Genomic DNA, 22,504 nt, shown 5'->3' on the forward strand with positions numbered 1-22,504 from the left:
TTGGAAAAAAATTCATTTTATATATTCCATGAATCTGACAAAAGGTTACTGCTTACTATATATGTGAATTTTGTGTTTTCTGTTTTCGTAAGTATTTTTGATCCATCTTGGGGCATGCAATGCTAAGGATGTCAGTTAAAGAAACTGATTTGAGCTGGTTTCTCAGTTTCTCAAGCCACTATCAAAGTTCTGCCCTATTTCTCAGACTATTATATGAGAGAGAAATACATTTACATCTTGTTTAAAATCATTGCATTTTGTTATCTCATATTACATGAACCTAGTTAGCTTCATATGTAATTTTGAGTATTCAAATATCAACTAAGTTGTTTTATTAAACAAAGGGATATCTAGTTTGAGTCTGCAGTTTTTGTCAGTCTTTTGTCTCTCCCTGAATAATGACACATTGAAAATGCAATCTCATGGAAATGTACTAAGCCTAAGCAAAAAACTGTTGTTTGTGCCTGACTGGCTTCAAAATTGCTATGGACCAGTGACTGCTGCATCTCCCACATCCTACCTTTGTGGACAGCTTGTCTATTGAGCTTATAGTATGTCAATTCCACCATTGTTTGTTGGGAGAATAGAAGAGAGATATGGCTTATTCAAAATTTTTTTTTTTTGAGATGGAGTTCGCTTTGTCACTCAGGCTGGAGTGCAATGGTGCAATCTTGGCTCACTGCAACCTCTGGCTCCCAGGTTCAAGCAATTCTCCTGCCTCAGCCTCTGGAGTAGCTGGGATTACAGGCACCCACCCAGCAAAATTAAAAAATATTTAACATTATTGTGCAAGTAATCTTTTACCATTTGCTGATAAATTTGTACGTGAATTAGGAACACATTAAAATAGCAAAATGCCCAGCTAATTGCTGTATTTTTAGTAGAGGCTGAGTTTCACCATGTTGTCCAGGCTGGTCTCGAACTCCTGACCTCAAGCAATCCACCCACCTTGGCCTCCCAAAGTGCAGTTTATTTGTTTAATTTACAGTTTTTCAGGTTAAGAGAAATCAAACTTCAGCAACCAAACTCAAGAAACCTCATCTGCAGCTGAATCTAATTTAGATGATGAAAACTTGGGCTTTACCCCTGATTCTGTAATTAAAAGCAACTTAAAATGGGTGTTGGGTGTTGAAAGTGGAAATTTGTATTTTATATATGTGAGAAAAGTAAATACATTGAAGTCAGAAGGCAGGCTATGGTGGTTTTAAAACATGGATTGTAATTTTTTGACATTGTTCTCATTGAGTGGTAGGGTCTGTGTCCCTTCCCCTTGAATCTGGGTGGACTTGTGACTGCTTCAACCAATAGAGTAAATTAGAAGTGACACTCTGTGACTTATGAATCCAAGTCATTAAAATGCATGAACTTCCTGCCTTTTTCACCAGAGTGCTCACTTTTGGAGCCCTGTGGCTTCATGTAAAAACCTGGATACTAGTGAATGGCAAATCATGAACTTGTAAGCTGACAATATTCTAAGCATCTGTACTCTAGAATTCTTACAACTCATCTAACCATATTGGGTGCTGGGGAGTGTCAGCTAACTACTTTCCAGGTAAAATTCATTTTCTGATTTGGGTTGAGGCAACCCAGGCCATAAAGGTTTCTGGACTCCAAAATTTGCTTTAGTATTACCAGTGTCTATTCTATTGGGCTCTAACAGCTAGTTACAGTTGTTTTATATTCCAAAGGTAAGTAATACACTGACAACAGAAGGTCCTGTAAGAAAAACCAATAATAGACTACTTAACTAGAGGAGATGACAGGATTAGTGAGTGCTTTTTGTGGAGGACATTACACTGGATTAATGTCTCCCAAAAAATCATTCATTGATATTTTTTAGTCTTTTGATAATTTTGCTTACTAGACATCTTAGCCAATTTCTGCAACTGCATGAGAGTGGAATGGCTTTCTATGGGAAATAAACAGTGTAATACTTAGAATCTGTTTAGTTCTTGAATTTGTGGATCAACTTTTTCATCAAATATAGGAAGTGTTTGGCCATCACTTCAAATGTTTTTTCAACCGTTTCTTTTTCTATTCATTTTCCAGGACTCCCACTGTACATGTGTTGGTAAACTTGATGGTGTATTACAGGCTTCTAAGGCTCTGTTTATATTTCTTTATTCTTTTCTGTTTCTCAGCCTGGATTATCTATTTTACTTTATCTTCACATTCACTGATTATTTTTGGCATGCCACATTTGCTGTTAATCTCTAGTGAATTTTTATTTCAATTATTTAGCTTTTTAACTCCAAGAGTTTGGTTGGCTGTTCTTTATAATTTGTACTAATTGTTGTTCTGCATTTGATAGGTTCTTATTTCCCATTGATACCTTCATTCTTTATACACAGTCTCCTTTAGTTCTCTAACCATATTTATCGCAGCATGTTTGAAATTTTTATCTGCTAAATCCTTCATCAGTGACACTTCAAGACCATTTCTTGTTAGTTTTGTTCCCTGAGTGCATAAGTTACAGTTTTCTGTTTCTTTGTGTATCTCATTATATTTTGTTCAAAATTGCATATTTTAGCTAAAATATTGTTGCAACCCTAGATTCTAATCAGTGCTGATTTTGTTTTATTTGTTTGTTTCAACTAATTCAATAGAGTAAGTCTGTCCCAAATGAATTGCCACTGAAGTCTCTGCTCAGTTTCAAAATTTTAATTATTATATTTTTAATTGGCACATAGTAATTGTACATATTTAAGGGATACAAGGTGATATTTCAAGACATGTATACAATGTGTACTGATAAAATCAGGGTAATTGCTATATCCATCACCTCAAGCATTGATCATTTTCTTGTACTGAGATCAATCAAAAATCTATCTTCTAGCTATTTGAAAATATACAGTAAATTAGTTAACTATGGTTACCCTACAGTGCTATAGAACACTAGAACTTATTATTCCTATCTAGCTGCAATTTTTCATTCATTAACTGACCTTTCCATATTTCCCCTCCCTCTGTACCTCCCAGTCTCTAGTAACTACTTTCGTATTTTCCACGTCAGTAAGATAAACATTTTACGTTTCCACCTGTAAGTGAAAACATGGAGTATTGTCTTTCTATGACTGACTTATTTTATTTAAGACAATTTTCATGCTGCCTTCCTAGGAGTTCCTTTAAATCAGCATAGCTTAGTCATCAGCCAATGATTGGTGAGTGGTTATACTTAAAATTATTGTGCAAGTAGTCTTTTACCATTTGCTGATAGATTTGTACGTGAATTAGGAACACATTAAAATTTCACTGTTTTTGCAATTCTTCCCCAGTCTTTTGTTTCTGTATGCTTATGGCCTCATAGTTATATCCACATACAAATAGATGAATAAAGCTGTCTCTGTTTTTGTTTCCTGATTGTGCAAAGAACCTTGCACAGGTACACAGAATTCTATACTACCAGGGTTATATAAAATCTTATCAGGGCTCTTTATACCAGTCTGGTTACCCAGAACTTCCTGTTAACTTTTTGACTCTTCTGATGGTCTGTGCCCCAAACTATCATGGCAAAGTCTAAATGTGATGTTGGCCCTCTCAGAATGTTTACTATTCTTCTGGAATTGTTTCCTTATGGTTTCAACTGTCTTTCCTTGTGTGGACTTTTCCATGGTCTCATATCAAATCAAATCAGGTCTTTTTGTCAATAAGGATGCAAGTTCCTGTGGTCTGCACTTTCTCCATGAACTGAAGATACAATGGGGAAGATGGTTGCCACACCAGGCTAAAACACTACAGACTCCCACTGTTCAGCACTTCATCTTGAGTAAACATTTCTCAGTTTTTGTATGCCTTTGGTCAATGACCAGAATGCTAATGTAATTGTTTTTGACAATTTTGTCTATGTTTTTACTTTTTGGAGAGAGTATTTACAAGCTCCCTACTCATCCATTCTAGAGGCGCCCCCTACTCACACATTTAAAATATAGCTTTCAAATCCCAATCACCTAGCACAGTGCCATGAACACAGGGATTATCCTACACTCTCAATTGAATGTATATGTTTGTTTGCATTTGTAACAAGACATTTATCCACTTGTATTTAATGTCTAAAATGTGTTTCTCTTTGTTGATCACTCTCCTTCCTGAATCATTTTTTAAAAACTACTGTAACAGAATACACTCTTGATTTTTGCTTAACCTCTTGTTATTACTTTCTGTCACCTTAGCTGACTCTCTCATGTCTGTCTTTTATGTGTTAGAGATTTCTAAAAGTTTGATCTCAGTCTTTTTCTGTTCTGCTTGCTACCCTTTTTCAGAGAGACATAATCCACAAATCTAGATTCAAGTGCCCCTCCCTCTCCCTCAATTGCAGATGATACTAATGTTCAGGCCACAACTATGAACTCCACGCTTCCAGCACTTTTCAGTCTGATTGACACCACCTTTCTGATGCCATAAATATCCCTCATCCTCCATATATTTAAGTTCAAACTTGTTTTATTCCTACCAGAAGTGAACCTCTCCAAGTTCCAATTAATGAAATGACATCACAATCTATCAACTCGAACCATTACATAGCACATAGGCTATTCTTGCAATTGTGCCTATTTGTAATTTCCCAAGCTGGTCATCACTACAATGACTTTCATTGATACTTATAATTCTACTCCAAGAGTATATGATGTAATGTGTAAACCTTCTCATAAAAAAAATGCCTTTCCAAAATTGTACAATCATAAGCCCAATTAAAAAAAAAAAACATTTTAGTGTTGTCCCCATAACTAATGTAAATGTACAACTATCACTATACCAGAAGAGCAAAAGGATACAAACCTTAACACCATGCTGTTAAAAGGTATGAGGTTTTTTGGTTATGATATTATGATATTAAAATATAAAGATGGCAATATTAAGAACTGTTCTGAGATAATCTTTTTCCCATATAGAAGAGTCTAACTTTTCCATGTATTTTAGATTAGCATTATGTCTATATCTTTATCAAAGCATTTAAGAGTTGTATATAGATGTCTGGAGCGGTTCCCAAAGAGGTTGGTAACAATGAGTAAGAGGTAAATAAATTAACAAATATATAAAAATAAATAGTGCTATAAAATGAACTGCTAAAGAAGTATAAAGGGGGTTTTACAATAGTTTTGAAACAGAACTACATTATCTTTGTGTTAACATTCAATCCAAGAGCTCAAAATCCCATCAAGGATTATAACCATAATAATCTTGATGAGTGATAGAGGACGTATCATCATTGCAACTACACAGATGAAAACAATTGTGGTTGAGGACAGCTGGCTCTTACAAAGACACAGAACTATTGTGGAGGAGAATTTCTGCTTCTAAATGTTGATCTTTTTTACTCTAATAGCAGTTACATAGGCAATTGTTATAATCATTTGCTCACTGTAAAAAACTGGCAAAATTTTTCAATTAGCAAAATTGATATAATTTAAGAAAAAATCTTGTATAAATTAAAAATAATACATTAATTTGCTCAACAGTATTTGAATGAGCCTGTGTTCTAAACATAAATCTGTCTCAGGAATTAAGTTGCACACAATTAAGTGTTTTGAAATAACTCAATCTTTTAGGAAAAGAGGTAACTCTGCATAGTATTCAGTAAACCGTAAAACCCTTAACAATGAAAGAGAGGATTTTTGGCCCTTTCAGAACTTTGACTTTTCTAATTCCACTAACATATCAGAACAGGAACCAACAAGCATGTTAAAACCTAGCAAACTTTTAAAGAAACACAGCTTCAAATACATATTCTTCACTCATTTTCAGAATAAAAAAATAATAATTTTTATCAAAAGCAATGGTGATACTCCAACTAGTAATAAGGAGAAGTAATTTCTTAAATATTTATCATTCTAAAACATATTATTGAAGTTAACTTTAGGAAAAAATCTCAGGGAGCTTATGAATATTTCTACCTAGACTGACAGAGATGGAACGTGAATTAAATTAGAGCAGATATCATTAAGCTTAAAATATGATGTCATTGTTTAATCTTAAAAAATATTTTTATGTGATATTTGATATTTATTTGATATTCTCTTTATTTGATATTACATTCAATATTAGAATGATATTACATTCAATATTAGAATGATATTACATTCTAATATTAATAAATAGGTGGTTGTTTATTCTCTCACTGGATCCTTTAAAGATCCTTCTGCCACCTGTGGTCTCTAGATAGAGGATGTTTTTGGTGGAAGAAGATCAACACATTTGGGGACTGAAAAATAAGAATAAAATAAAATCTTGCTTTTGTACCACTTCAAGTAATTTATTTTACTCAGCAGGTCTCTCATATTGGCCTGGGAGTTGATATTGCCCCATGAGCCAAGCTGAGTTGGCTACAGAAGATCCTTAGAAGTGCCAGACTCACGGTGATCCAAAAACAACAACTATCAAATCAATTGCCTCTATGCTTCTGGCAATGGCTGTGGGCACTCAGCACCACCTGAAAATTTTATATTTGGTTGACGAACAAATAGAAGGTGGAAAAACACGGAGTAACATATTTGGCTCAACGATAGAAAACAATAAGTTATTTAAACAATGAATGTAAATTATACCAAAATTAAATAAAGGAAATGAATAAATTAGTATTTGGCAGGAGATATAATGGTTGCTATCTGCTATCACTCGGCATGTCACGCAATCACCACAATTGGTATATGAACATTTTTACTTTCTACAGATGAGAAAATAAGCCAAGATATGTAAATATTGCCCTAATTATTCATGGGTTCCACATCCATGGATTCAATCAACCACAGACCAATAATATTTAAGTATACTGCATCTGTACAGAACATGTATAGATTTTCTTGTCACTATGTCCTAAACAACACAATATAACAAATATTTACATAGCATTTACATTGTGTGTGGTATTATAAGTAATCTAGGGATGATTAGTATATATTGGAGAATGTGCATAAGTTACACACAAACACTACATCATTCATGTCAGGAACTTGAATATCTGCAAATTTTGATAGCTGGAGGTCCTGGAAGCAATCCCCAGGGGATACTGAGGGATGACTGTAATTTGCTAAAAAATGTATATTAGGTAATTATCCAGTTGCTATGTGAATGAACAAAGTAAAAATATGTGTTTTGTGTGGCAAAATTAGGAGCAGAAGAAAATATATTTATTGTTTCATATATAAATTCAAACTTATTTCCAATTCACCATTAATTTTAATGTAGAATTGGGGGAACAAATAATTACATCATTTAAACCTAGATTAAACTCTAGATTTTTACAAGTATGACATAAATACATACTTAAAATTACTTTATTTCAGACTTCATATGCTTGAAATTGATTTAATCTATCTGTCCGGGGCCTATCATGGGGAGGGGGGAGGGGGGAGGGATTGCATTGGGAGTTATACCTGATGTAAATGACAAGTTGATGGGTGCAACACACCAACATGGCACAAGTATACATATGTAACAAACCTGCACGTTATGCACATGTACCCTACAACTTAAAGTATAATAATAATAAATAAATTTAAAAAAAAAATCTGTCTTTCGTTCTCTGATTGCATTTTTATGTACCATTTTTCCAACTTAATAGAATCCATCCTTCCTCAGGATTGGATATGTATACATTAGGCTGTAGCAATTACAAGATGCTGTTTGTTGAGAATAATCATGGCTTCAATCTCAATGTAAATGGCTTGCAAATCTATATCTCTAATTAGAGTCTTCCTGATACCTAGTTTCCTATCTATAAATACTTACTGAGCATGCCTGTTAAGTTACTTCACCATTACTATTAATCTAGCAAGGAAATAACCCATAACCCTCCTTCTTAAAAGGTCTTCCTTTTTGTCTTCCTTATTAGAGGGACAGCCAATAGCCCTGGCTAAAAAAGGATAAAACACAATATCAGAAGGTTTTTGTTTTTATTTTGTTTCTGGGTTGTGTGTGTGTGTGTGTGTGTGTGTGTGTGTGTGTGTGAAACTGGCTGTAAGGGAATTAGAGAAATGCGTACTCAGTAACACATGCTTTGGGCCATGTGAAATCAGAGATCATAACAGTAGGAATAAGAGTGAGTCCAGTGTAGTTTGATTAAAGAAGGGTGACCCCAAATGATAATATAACTCACTTGTATTCTTCAGTAGGGGAGGTCGTGCAGGTGAAGAGAGATGTTTTAAAAAGGTAGAAAATATAGGTAATCTACAGGCAATCCAAGTTGCTTAAAGCAAGCCTTAATTTTATTTATATCAAGATAATATATTTCTGTGTATTTTGCTTTATGTATAAATATGAGTATGCAAATTTTTACTTGATTTGAATTGAAGCTGGAAAAAGTCAAAATTATATCTCTTAACTGCTTCTCTGCCTCAAAAAATTACTATTTTCTCAAGAAAAAAATTACTATTTTCTCAAGAAAACAGGTGTGAAGAACAATTCAAAATTTTTCATCAAGGATTATATCTCATCTAATGATAAAGTAGCACTCAAGTGAATTTCTTAAAAGTAAAAGAAATCATAAAGGGCCGCTGAGCCTTGCAATCTAATCTTGCCATGAAAGGAAATTAAATGAAAAATCAATTTTCCAGGGAAAACTCACCCTTACTCTACAGATTAGTTGTAGCACATACATGCACAGCACAGAACAAAAAGAAAGGGACAGGCAGTTGGTATACTTCAGTTCAAGAGGTAGATGTCTCAAGGATTATCCAGTTGATTTAAGGCCATGAATAAGCCATTTTCAGGACTGTTCATATAGTAAGAAATCAAAAATAAAAGTCTGCAAGTAACTTTAGCATTAGAAAGACCCCAGGTTGCAAACATGTTTTCTTCATGCCCTGATTGCTGATATGTTTTCTTCATGGGCTGATTGCTAATATGTTTTCTTCTGGCATAACGGTTTAAACCTCAGAGTCTTGGCTCTTTTGATCTGTCCTGCTTTTTCACTTTGTGGGAAAAAGGAGAATTCGAGGATCTATGTAGTTCTTATGTAGTATAATGTTTGTATTACTTGGTTTCTAGTTTTGTAGTGAACCTATGAACACCAATTTAAGCAAAGGTATGAGTCTGGCCAAACTTAACATGCTACATGATGAGTACATTCACTATATTGCCCTTTGAATACGAAAGCTGGAAATATTTGTGTTTTTAGATGTTTCTTGGTTTGAAATCTAGAATATTATTCCATACACATATGCCTAAATCTGTTATTAAATTTATAATGTGACCTGGTGGAAATATTAGATCATTTCTGTGGCTCCATTGAACTAATAGAAAAAAAAGTATAATAAAAGTATTAAGATATATAATCACATAAATGTTTGAAAAATAGCCACCTCTGGTCATGCTGCCTGTTCTTTTATTATCAATTGCCCCAGGTACCTAAGCACATAATTGCAATCATTGATTCAACAAATAAATTACTATTTCTATGAGCAAGCACTATCCAAGGTTCTGAAGAATCACAAATAAATCAGGTTTTATCCATTCTTCAAAGACATAAACACTGAAGAAATTATTGAAAGTGTTATGATAGAAATAAGGAGAACCATGAGGGCATAATATAAGTAGTGACCAAATAATTTATTTTTATTAATTTTAATTTTAATACAAAATTTAGATTTAAGCTATTGCTTGTTTCAGCAGTAAAATACTCTCACAGGTCAGACTCTCCTGCTAGAATTTAGGTAGTAGCTCATTTTAAAACTACGGCAAAGTTAGCCAAGCAGTTTGTGCTGTCAAATAAGAAATCTATAAATTCAAAAGATTAGTGTCAGGCCTAGGGCTTTTTCATTTACTCGAACTGCACAAAACTTAAGTTGCACGCTCAGGTTCACTTTTTCCACATGGAGAGTTCAATCAAATGCAAGGATTAAGTCTCCAAGTATTGAAGTGAAGCATTTCTTTTCTCTTATAGTTAATAGAATTAGTAATGTGCACATAAGAGGAAAGGTAATAATAATTCTATTGAAGTTCAAGTCAGAAACCACTCTATGATAAAATTGCCTGAATGTCAATAATAATTCACCTGGACAAATAACTATTATCTTAACACTAGAACTTTTTTATTTCCCTGAGAATATTTAAGCCCTTTTTGAGGCCAGTAATAGAGAAAACTAAGAATATGATTTTAACGGTGCATGTACAGAAGTCTTCATTAACTATTAATGCCATTAAAGCAAATATGTAGATTGCTGCTATTTGTTTCAGAGACTCAAAATGCTTACACATTTAGCAACAAGATATAAAGGTGAAACTTAAATGAAAAAGGAACCATTTATATTTTTCCCTACAGTTGTACTAGATAAAGCATTAATAAACAGCAGTGCTGTAGAGAAAGTTTTACTTTTTAATAATGAAATTTAGTGTTTCCATTTTTTTTTTTTGCCCATTTCAGTTTTACAGACAAAAGTACTAAAATAAACGGACTTCCCCCAAGCTATTAGTTAAGTCTTTCTTAAATTTCCACTTTACATAAGTCTTTTTGTACATTATCATAGAGAAATTGAATACTACAAAAGGAATATGCCAGAATTATTTTGAGAAAATATCCTGCACTCAAATTGCAGGATATTTAATGCTGCTCTCATGAATTCCACTTATGAATATCATTTATGAATCTCTATAGAAGTTATTTTTTGAATAAACTTCATTAAACAAACACAAGTATAATTTATTTGTTTGCAAAAACCAAATAATGAACAGAAATATAATTCCTGTAATAATAAATGTATGAAATTTTAATCTCTCCATCTCTAAATAAGAATGTTGTAGCCTACTGCTATTTCTGTAAATTTATCTTAGGAAGCTCTGTTCCAATTGGCTTAAATGCAGTTTTGTTTCTGTTTTTGTTTTATATGTTTTTAGTGCTTACTCATTTATAAGCTGTAGTTTTATCATATGTATTATAATGTGCAAATTCATGAAAAAAGCAATTATTTTAGCTTTCAGTCATACTCTCTGTGGAAAATAATTATATTAATATTTCAGATCAGATTTTTTTCATAAAATTTATTCTCTAAAGAACTAACTGTTCAATAATTGTTTTTTATTGTTTAGTGAACCACATTTTCGGGATACGTTTCAGGTTTTTCAACAACTTTATTTCAAGCCATTTAAAAATTACTGCCTGTACTTCTTTTCAAACCAAGTCCAAACGTCCATAGACTTCAGAATGAATCAGTTCTAGTTGAGTGACAAATTATTTTCCAAGCCAGCAAATCTCAGGAAGTCCAAGTATCTGTTCTGGTCATATATTGTCCACTAATTCAATTCATCTTTTCTGTTGCCTTATTTTTAAAGGTTAAATCCAGTTGTGGTATTATAAAAATATTTTATTTTCTCTATGCTTAAAGATGTTCAGAAAGCCGTAAGCATAAAGAAACATAAAATATTTTTTCTATAGTTCTGACAACTGGCTTCCCGGTGGCACTTAAAAAAAAAGAATCGTATCAGTGAACAATATATGACTTTATATTTTAATACGTGTATTTAGAGTAATTGTCTTTTAATAACTATCTGTCTTTGATTTTTTATTATAAAGTAGAATTTATAAAAGTATTTTATGAAACTAGTGAAATCATTAGGAGGAAACTCTCTGTGCCCTCAGTAAGTTGCTAATGTTCAGGGTACCTGGCTGAGTTGTTTTGACCAGGAAGTATTCATCTATGCTTAAAGATGCCACTATATCAGAGAAGTCAAAATCAAAGTAAAAACAAATAATAACAACAACAATTACAAACATTAATTGTATTTTCAGGGAGCTGTCCTCATATAATGTCTCACCCATTTAACATAAAATAAACTGAGGCACAAGTAATTTCGGTTAAGTTTATACAGATACTAAATGGCAGAGCTGCAATTTGAACCCAGGCAAAATTGAGTCCAGATGTTGCATTTTTAAACATTATTCTTAAGGATTATCAGATATCAAAGAGGAGGCATGAGTGGGTTAGGGACATTGGTATGAAGTACCCCCTTTCTGGGGTTTGGAAGTTTCCCCCATGAATATTTATTTTAACCTTAATTTTCTCTCTGCTTCTGTGCTTTTTTTGCTTTAATTTTAAAGGAATATAAACAATTGATGTTGACCCTCATTTTTTAAAATTAGTTGATGCATTCTTTCCTGAATGCCTATTAATATACTATGTAACCTATTGTATTTTTTTATTTGAAAAAAAGCAGTAAGACAAAGGCTTAACTACAAATAGAATGTCCTCATTCAATGATGTAAACACATACACACAGAAATTACAATTGGCTGGTGATCAGGCATCCAAGATATTAGTACTGGTTCTGGCTATGACACTAGCTTCCCTTTTACACCTTAGGAAAAAAGTTTAGAGTATTAATACCTTGGATGTCTGATCTCCAGTCTAATTTAGGGCATAATAAGGTGCTTAAGTAGGTGATATTTATATCTTTGTTTAAAATGTTCTACTTACAAGTAGTTTTGACTCTGCTCTATTTTTCTACCCTACGGAAATGTTATAATTAGTATGCCGAACTAAACTAAATATTCTTCTATGCATGAGAATGCGAATTAGTTACAACTAAAGAACCCTCGTGCATTTATAGGATCCTGTCTGTGATTCTTGGACAATAATACCGGTAAGTGAGAATGCGTCCATGATATGCTGAAATCATTAGGAAATAAACAGAGCACATAACCTCTTTAATTTCATATAAAAATTCTTGCTGACCTTGGATACATTAATATACTTATACATATAAATAGAAATATAGGTACATATTTTGTTAGTGCCACTGAAATGGGCTGCCTGTTGTAAAATTTTTCCTTTACAAGGATGAAAATGAACATCAACACTACTTAAATGCTATTCTGATAAATTGACTAAATAAAAACAATTAAAAGTCCAGGCATAATAGAATATCAAAACTTCCAAATAGGGTGGCATAGTTTAGAAAACTATAATGTCAGTAGTCAGCAACTTTAGATAATTTGCAAGTCATATAAATGATTTGCCTGAATAAAATACTTTTTTTCTTCCTCCTCAGCTGAGAAACAACTAAGTACCATATGTTGAAACAAAAAATTATCTTGCTGCTTTCAAAAATAACCACTTTTTAAAAGACACTATAGAGATAACATGGGAATTTAAAAATTGCATTTTCTCTGTGCTATATAGAAAAGAAAGCAAAGCATAAGGTGATTGCATGTGATCATCTCTTACCTCTGCATTAAAATGCACAAAAGAAAATGGGCTTATATTATAAGCATGTAAGTCTAGGTGAGATTGTAGGAAGAAAGGCAACTTTGGAATTTGTAAATCAGAGAGTTTTCCAGATTTCATTTGAGTACAATAAATACACATACTGCAGACTATCAAAATCTTCATACATCAAAACTCATCAAATATTCATTGAGAATCTGGTTGCCATATTTTGTCGTTCTTCTTTTCACAGTGAATGTAGCCTCTAAAACAGTTTGAAAGAGCCAATTAAGGTGGAGTTTAATATAATAATTTTTAGACCAAATGGATAACAGATCAACAAACTGGATCTTTTAAAAGAAATTGGAACTATCAGCTTGAAAAACCCAAGGTTACAAACCAGAAATCACTTGGGAAAAAATCGAGTTTATAAAAGACAATAAACAAGATATGGAATTGCACAGTGTATTAGTCCCTTTACACACCACTGTAAAGAAATACCCAATACGGGGTACTTTATAAAGGAAGCAGGTTTAATTGACTCACAGTTATGAATAGTTGGGAGGCTTTAGGAAACTTACAGTCAGAACAGAAGGCAAAGGAGAAACAAAGGCGCGTCTTAAATGGCGGCAGGTGAGAGACGCAGGGCAAATGCCAGATGCTTATAAAACCATCAGATCTCGTGAGAACTCACTATCTCATGAAACTGCCCCCATGATCCAATCACCTCCCACCAGCTCCCTCCCTTGGCAAGTGGGGATTATGGGGATTACCATTCAAAATGACATTTGGGGGAGGACACAGAGCCAATCCATATCCCATCACATCTTCTATTAAGAACATACGCCTCAATTTTCCCTTGGTTTATTCCTCGCTTCTTCTTTTCCTCTCCTTTCCTTCAGAGTTTGTTTGTTTGCTTGTTTTTTCATCAAACACGAGGATAAATTTCTGGCACGACTTACTGGTTCCTCATAGTTTACTGTATCCTACAGATATAAACAAATTTCCATGTTAAATGGTAACTCATTGCTTGTCAACAGATCAACACCTATATTAGAATTGACTTACTGCCTTCCAAAGCAGAGGAGAAAACACAGCTCAAATAGGCCTGTCGCTGCGAAAACCTTGCCTAATCCCTCCAGGTATGAGCGTAAGTAGGCTTTTATTATAGTACATCCTCATAAGCCTATTAAAACAATTTAAGAAAAATCAATTCAGCTTTGTCAAATGATCTTTATATTTCCTATATTAACGTACTATAAATGAGCTCAGCCTTTTAAAACATTAAACTCAAATCTGTCCACAAGTGCTAGGTGTATTGATTTATTCAATCTCTAGAACTGTGCTGTTGTATGTGGTAGCCACTACCTGCATGATGCTATTTAAACTTTAATTATAAGTAATTAAAATTAAATACAATTAGCTGGGCATGATGGTGTGCACCTGTAGTCCCACCTACTCATGAGACAGAGCAGGAGGATTGCTTGAGCCCAAGACGAAGAGATCGAGACCAACCTGGGCAGCACAGTGAGAACTCATCACTAAAGAACAAATAATAAATAAAATTAAAAAATAAAAATACAATTAGATTTTGTTTTTCAGACACTCTAGCCACATTTCAAGTGTTCAGTAGTCACAAGCAGCTAGTAAACATTATATTAAACACCAATATTATAGAACATTCCCGTCTTTACAGAAAGTTCTATTGGACAGACCTGCTCTAATATATTTTTAAAATTTATCGTAATCTATTTTTTACCATCATTTACTTTTCTATAGCTGAGATATAGACCCACAATATAGAGTTGTACCTACACTTTTAACCTCTTGACTCCTTCTGCTATTCATTTCACCATTTATAAAAATGTCAAACATTGTATCAACCTAAACTTCCATCTTTTATTTGCCACACGAATGCTGAACAATGCAATTAAAAAATCAGAAATAAACAAAAATGATGTGGAGTGAACTACAATAAATTCATCGTTTTCATTTTCACTTGATCAGCCTGAAAACACATATAATTAGGCCCCCATCACATTCTCCACAGTCAAGTTATTCTAAATCTTTTCTGACTCTTCTTAAGATTTTTTACTTCTTTCTGTAAGTATATTAGCTTTGTGAAACAGCAGAGACAAGTATAGCCAGAACACATATTCAGTTGTTGTCCTACTGTTGGGACTTCAAGGGATTTGGGAGATGAGTGAGAAAGAAAGATGTAAACAAGAAGTTGCAGTAGATCACACAAGCTTGATTTGGGGGACTGTTTGAAAAGCTTGCATGTGAGGAGAGTCCCTCAGAGCATGAAACTCTAGATACTATGGCAACATGGGGGCCGCCATCCAGAATGGAAGGGGCACAGAGGGAGTCCTGGAGGAGAAGGGGATTGGAGAGGAAGGTTATGTGTCTACATAATGCTTTTTAGCAGCATGATGGGAAGTCTTTGGGTGAGAGAGCTCCAATGTGATGCAGTAGCTTATATCTTTATAACCCTGGGTTTTACATTATCTATGGTTAGCAGATGTTGGGCACAAATTTGTGGGTTATGCAAAGCAGGCAGGCTCTAGATAGCTAAAAATATGCTTATTTTAGCAATGCTAAAACAATTGGATGTATAAAAATCTGAGTTTGGCATGAGCAGGCTTTTGAGCTAACAGGTCTGAGCTTGCTGTGAAGAAATAAACAACTTTGAGATCAACACACAAAGGCCATCCTAGCTCTTTTTTATAACACCTACCTACTTAAAACATCTACATCCCACACATGGGCCTTCTTTCTTTGGATCTTCATTGATGAGGACCTTTCCTTTTTTGCAAAACTGTTCTCTCTTCTGGTATCCTGGATTCCAGACATCTTGATTCCTTGGGAAATGAGACTTACCAATAAGGCCCTCCTTCATCTGGAATATCTAGGTAAAAATATGTGAGAAAGAACCTTTGCTTTTGAGAAATGAATGCTTCTGCTTTGAAATGCATAGGAAAACTCTATATTTACCTTAAGTAATTGTTGGCTAGTTTGGATTAATTAGGAGGAAATAAACATATTATATGCCTTTTCCTGTTACATTCCCTACAGAACAAGGTTGTGATTACAGGCCTTTAGGTCAGCGGAGTTTATACCTTAGTGGAATAGAGGTAACCAAAAATAAATTCTTAATTACTTCTTTGCATTCTCTGTCCCAATATGAAAGTTTATCTTTTATTTATCCCAAGGGTGAACTTTAAACCTATTACCTCTCTTTGATGTCTGTGTCAACTCTTAATACATACACTTTTAAATTTTTAAATATAAATATTAGAATTTTTCATTTTTTCCTTATTCTAGCAAGAATATTTTTCTCTATCTTTAAAATCAATATGTAAGCACACATATACACACAAATGACACTTACATCTTAATATCCAATTTCCCATAGACAATGAATCCCTTGGGGGAATACTAGTGCTAGCAGATATCCATAAAATGAGTTAAACTTTTCTTATGTCATAATTTATAAGGGTATATATTTCTAATAGTGTTTAAATGCTTAATTCATGATATAATAATGCTTTATGCAAAATATTCATATTTCATTATGATACATACTTTTATGCTTCATATGTTTTGTATTCTAATTGTAAACTAGAGATATAAAGAAAATTTTATACATAGCCAGCATCATTTTGCTGTTTTCTTAAGTTAGTTACTTGATCTTGCAGCCTTTTTATTTTTGTTCACATGTGAAATAGGGATAATAACTGCATAAACTACATACCAAGTTTGGAAGAAACTTAAATGTGTATAGTGTACCTGATAAATGAAAAAATCTCCATCAGTATTTACTACTGGAACACAAAGTCATTTCCACTTCACTCTACCTACCCCCCTTACTAATAAAACCTCAAGGGGATGAATCAGAATTGGTCATGGCTGCCTGTGGAGTTTCATCCCATTTTTGCCCTAGATTCACTTAGGGTTGTGAATATGAACTAGTTTGGCCTTTGGAATATAAAGAAATGCTGCTTGGAGTTTTAAGAACTATTGCTATTCCTAACAGAAAGAGGAAGAATATCATAAACAAAATATTTATCGTATTTTCCTGCCTTTGGGCATGGCTGTCTGAGAACCTGATGGCCTGGAGTCCTCTTACCATCATTGGAAGAACACTGTGGCAGAGCCTACACCTGGAAAGTGCCTGGGTCCTGGACAACCTCACTGAACCGTGGAAGTAGTCTCATTAAACCCTCCTAAACTCCTGTGGAGAAGAAAAAACAAAAGGTTTATTGCTTATATTAAATTTAAATAAATATTGCCTTTCTTACAGCATTCTAACTAAGATAGCTGCTAATGGTAGTAGAAGTAGTAGTAGTATTTCACACTATCTTCAAAACTAGGTGTTCATGCCTACAAAATTGAGGTCAGTTGGTGATCTCCTTCTGTTTTTAGCGTACTTATTATTTTTCTTAGCCCCACTTTCTACCATATACTGTTAGGTAAGTACTTCTTTTTCCTTCTTTTCCTTTTCTTTTTACTTCTTTTTCTTGTTTTCCTTTTGGAACTGATAAAATGCATATATAATAGCTTCCTCATATTTTACTAAATTACTTGCTAGCATTTCAAAGGTTTGCAACATATGTCCCTGATCTTTTACTTCGGATTCACTCCTTTTTACATTTCCGCCTTTACGTTGTGTCATATTTTTAATTTTAATTCTCATTTTTTAGTTATTTTCCATTTTATTCTTCTCCCTTTCTTGTCTATTTTTCTATTTAGTTTGTCTTAAACATATATAGAACTTATTTGATAGAAATGACACAGTTGATTCATATGTATGTTTATATTTATATATTTTTATTTATCCCATTATTTCCCTGTTATTTCTTTTAACAGTCACACATTGCTTTTTCTCTAAAAGCTGTATATTCTATGTTTTGAACAATGTATTTAGAGCTCCACACATTCTCACGTATCTAGTTTTCCAATGGCTTCTCTTCTATAATGCATAACTCTTTTAACGTCAAACAAAACAAAATACACTAATCAAATAGAAGCAAGTTTTTTTCTTAGAATAACACTGAACACAAATTATAAAAAATTATATGAAAATGCCTAAAGAACAAATACAATTTGCTTTAACTATGACATCGATATGGAAGGGAATTGCTGGGAGGGGAAGGTCAGGGTCCCTTTAAATGATACAGAGCAGGGGAGAAATGCTGGATAGAGGAGGGGTGGTCCCTGGCTAGGGCTCCACCGCAGGGCTTGTTCCTAGGAACTTAGGTGACGACAGGTGCTCCTGTCTTCATGCCCAAATGTTGCATTTCCCAAGACTACCCTCGCCTGCCATGCCCCATCCTGTGCCTGTAAAACCCCCAGAGACCCTAGTAGGCAGATGTCACTGTGGCTGGACGTCAAGAGGAGCTGATCCGCTAAAGAAGGCATAGAGGCAAGCCGGGTAGGGTGGCTGACGTCTGTAATACTAGCACTTTGGGAGGACTAAGTGGATGGATCATCTGAGGTCAGGAGTTCGAGACCAGCCTGGCCAACATGGTGAAACCCCATCTCTACTAAAATACAAAAATTAGTTGGGTGTGGTGGTACATGCCTGTAATCCCAGCTACTAGGGAGGCTGAGACGGGAGAATCCCTTGAACCCGGGAGATGGTGGTTGCACTGAGCCAAGATCACCCCACTGCACTCCAGCCTGGGCAGCTGAGCCAGACTCCGTCTCAAACAAACAAACAAACAAAACACACAGAGGCAGCTTCACATAGAGAGAAGCACATCAGCGGAGGAACACACAGGCTGCTGGACGTCTATAGGAACTCACCGACAGGCACTGGCATGCCCTCAAGCCACTCACCGGCAGAACGTGGAGTTTGGCCAGGGCAGTCAGAGGAGAGCCCGGCTGCGAAGCGGCCCGACTCCAGGGGGAAACCGTCTCCTTTCTGGCTCCGCCATCTGCTGAGAGCGACTTCCACTCAATGAAACCTTGCACTCATTCTCCAAGCCCAGGCGTTATGGGATTCTTCCAGTGCACCAAGCAAGAACCCGGGATACAGAAAGCCCTCTGTCCTTGCGACAAGGTAGAGGGTCTAATTGAGCTGGTTAACACAAGCCTATAGATAGCAAAACTAAAAGTGCACCGTGTAGCACGTGCCCACTGGGACTTGAGGAGCTCTAAACATTCACCCCTAGACACTGTTGTGCGGTTGGAGCCCCACAGCCTGCGGCACTGAAGAAGCGAGTCACTTCCTGTGACACATGCCCTGCGAAGGAGACAAGGGAACCTTTCCTATTTCAACACTATGGTTAAGAAATTATAAATCTGTACTGAATAAATATATAGGTACTCACTATATTCAAAACAACCAAATGATATATTAATAAAACAGGTATTATCCCTTTCTATAGGAGGCGCACACTAGGTTTATTTTTAGATTGAAGAGAAGAGGAAATATAAACAATTTGGAATTTTCCTTTGAACTGTACTTTGTCAAATACCTGGGAGAACTGAGAACTTTTTAACTAGTGGTAGAAAATGTTAAACCAAGCAAACTTATTAAAATTTATCCCAATAGTATCGTAGCAGTGAATAAAATTGTAGCTCTCTCTATAAACTTTACAGATAGTTGATGGTTTTCTAAATGTACGAGAATGCAAGTTGATACTTGTTTATTCAGGGAAATCATGGAGATTCTGATATTCTTATTTTCTTTCTTTTTACCTAATATATTGTGGATATCGCTGATAACTTAGAAAATGCTAACATTCTTTCTCATACTAAGACTGTCAGAATTGTTCTTTAATGTTGAACAAAGTTTAGTAATTTTCAGCTTTTTCAAAGCCTTACAAAGTAGATAAAATGCTTTCAAAGGGTAAAACGCCAAGTGTCTATTACACCATCATTTAGAGAAAGTTGGTGATCCTGGATATTTCCTGAGACAAGCTAATCTTTGAAGTATTCTTTTAAGAACTTCTTCATGAGACTTGAATTGACCTCTGCTGCGGACTCTACCAAGTCTAGATCTAGTTATCTTCTTTGTAATGTCTCAAATAAGAGTCACATAATGATCAGAATGCTGAAATAGGAGTTCAGAATCCTCTACTGTAGAATTCCACACAAATGAAGCATCTCCCCAGACTGTAAAGACTCCACTCAATGTCTGCCTTCCCAGACACTTCCCTTACAAAGCTGCATTGCTCGGTGAGTGTTCATGAACTTGGTATCTGGTTTTCATTTTGAAATACTAGACCCGCTTCTTGTAGCCTCTCATCATTTGTTAATTATCAAATATTAAGACCCTTTATTTTTTGTATCTGCTTCTTACAAACTTATGTCTACTTTTTTTTTTCCAACTCTCCTGTCACTCCTAAATACAATAATTAGGTCTTTTGGAAATTTTATTCTAGGAAAACCATCCTTCTGTACTCTCTAAATGAAATGTTTTCTTTGACTTGTACACCATTGCTTTGTTTTATCTACAACTGGACCTTTCTATAGTAATCTTATCATCTGGAACCAGGTCCAGTCTTACAGCATGTGATATATTCAGTGCTCAGGGTCCAGTGCTCAAAAGAACCCTGTGTTTTATTTAATGTAATGATGTCACTGTCTTAATATCCTTGTTAATTGTCTCTTTGAAGTTATTTTTTAATGTGAAGTCTGATGTATGGTATATATATTATGTACCATACTATGTAATATATGCATATAATGGCATATGTGTGTATGTTATATAATGTTGTGTAATATGTGTATATACTGCATGTATATCCTCTGGTTGTTTCTTGTCACCAACTTACATATAGCATTTGTCATGCTTAGGAACACAGAATTCCAATGGACTTATGATTTATGGGAGTTCAACAAGGCTCAAAGTGAGTACAGATAAATGTGGATTCCTTCAACTAAATAAGTAGAGGCACTAACTGTCCCAACACACCTAGCAGGCAGTATTTCATATTAAAAGCACAACTAGCTTTGAATATAAACAGAAAGCAACGGCATTCGAAGAAACGCAAATGATCAAGTGATTCAATCATACCTTTCCTTACTCAGGTTACTTTCCTGTATAATCCAACTAAAACCAATTCAATAGTCCCATAGACAGTTTTTTTGTATAAACATAGAAATACACCCCTCTGGTTTGAAAGCTTGGAACTTGTGTGTTTCATCTGAGTTCCTTCCTCAGGAAACAGCCTTTAGGCCTCCCCACAATATGAAAGAACTGAATCTCACCAGGTCATAACATCCAGACAAAGAGCTGCTGGACACATCATTCATCATGATTCCCATTTACTTACACATTGTTTCATTTCTTCCCTATTATATAAACCCCTGTTTTAGTTGGTCAGGGAGATGGATTTGAGACTGAGCTCCCATCTCCTCAGCTGCAGCATCCGATTAAAGTCTTCTTCCTTGATAATGCTCATCATCTCAGTCACTGGCTTTTTTGGACCTAGCCTGAAACCCTGGTGTTTCAGTAACAGAACATCTTATGCTGAAAATGACATAGAAAGAAAGGGAAAGAAGCCAATCCATTTCTTTTTTCCTTTAGTCCTTCTATATTCATTAGTAAACCTAAGGTAGAGAACATTGGTAGTCTGTGTGCATTATCAAAAGATAAAATGAAAAGACTGGAGTCAAGTTTTGTGCAGTATTTCCATTATACTGGTAAGAACGAAAATATCGCCAGGAATGGTGGCTCATGCCTGTAATCCCAACACTTTGGGAGGTCGAGGCAGGTGGATCACAAGGTCCAGAGTTCAAGACCAGCCTGGCCAATATGGTGAAACCCTGGCTCTACTAAAAATATAAAAATTAGCCAGGCGTGGTGGCACACTCCTGCAGTCCCAGCTACTCGGGAGGCTGAGTCAGGAGAATTGCTTGAACCCGTGAGGCAGAGGTTGTAGTGAGCCAAGATCTCATCACTTCACTTCAGTCTAGGAGACAGAGCAAGACTCTACCTCAAAAAAAAAAGAAAAAAGAAAAAGAAAAAAATACATATGCATGAACACAAACTATGAATACGAGTTACTCATACTTGCATTTAAAATTCCTTGGATGAGGGATTCAGAGTTATAGACTACTTTAGAACATTTTTTATCTTATAACAAGGTCACTCATACTATCCGAGCCACCAATTCAACACACCTGTCACCTTTATACTTATAGATGCAAGTATTTATTTCTGGATGCCATCTAATAGCTGTACTTGGACATTGACCTGCTGAGAAACATATTAGCCTGGTTACCTTTACACAAATAAAAATGATTTATTTTTAGTTCTTCATTTGAACTAAATCATAATATATTTATTAAAGGCATAGTATTGCTTAAAGACAAATTTTAAAATTCAATTATATTACAAATAATTATTAAAAGCATAT

At 34.7% G+C, this 22,504-nt stretch overlaps 1 long non-coding RNA gene across 3 annotated transcripts in view; it reads right to left on the minus strand.

The window, feature by feature from the left end:
- Positions 1-22,291, minus strand: part of LOC123570068 (uncharacterized) — a 45,246-nt gene extending 22,955 nt beyond the window's left edge. The window contains exons 1-4 of one of the 3 annotated variants that reach the window (XR_010582885.1): positions 17,263-22,287; positions 15,871-16,041; positions 14,202-14,319; positions 13,715-14,119 (exon numbers count right to left, since the gene is read on the minus strand). This is a non-coding gene — a long non-coding RNA (uncharacterized lncRNA). Of the gene's footprint in view, positions 1-13,645; positions 14,120-14,201; positions 14,320-15,870; positions 16,042-17,262 lie in introns of those variants that run through there. The other 2 variants (XR_006694062.2, XR_012427055.1) reach the window with 2 other exon arrangements.
- Between the last annotated feature and the right edge of the window lie 213 nt (positions 22,292-22,504).

This window comes from Macaca fascicularis, chromosome 18 (genome assembly GCF_037993035.2).
Source record: "Macaca fascicularis isolate 582-1 chromosome 18, T2T-MFA8v1.1".
Classification (NCBI taxonomy): Eukaryota; Metazoa; Chordata; class Mammalia; order Primates; family Cercopithecidae; genus Macaca; species Macaca fascicularis.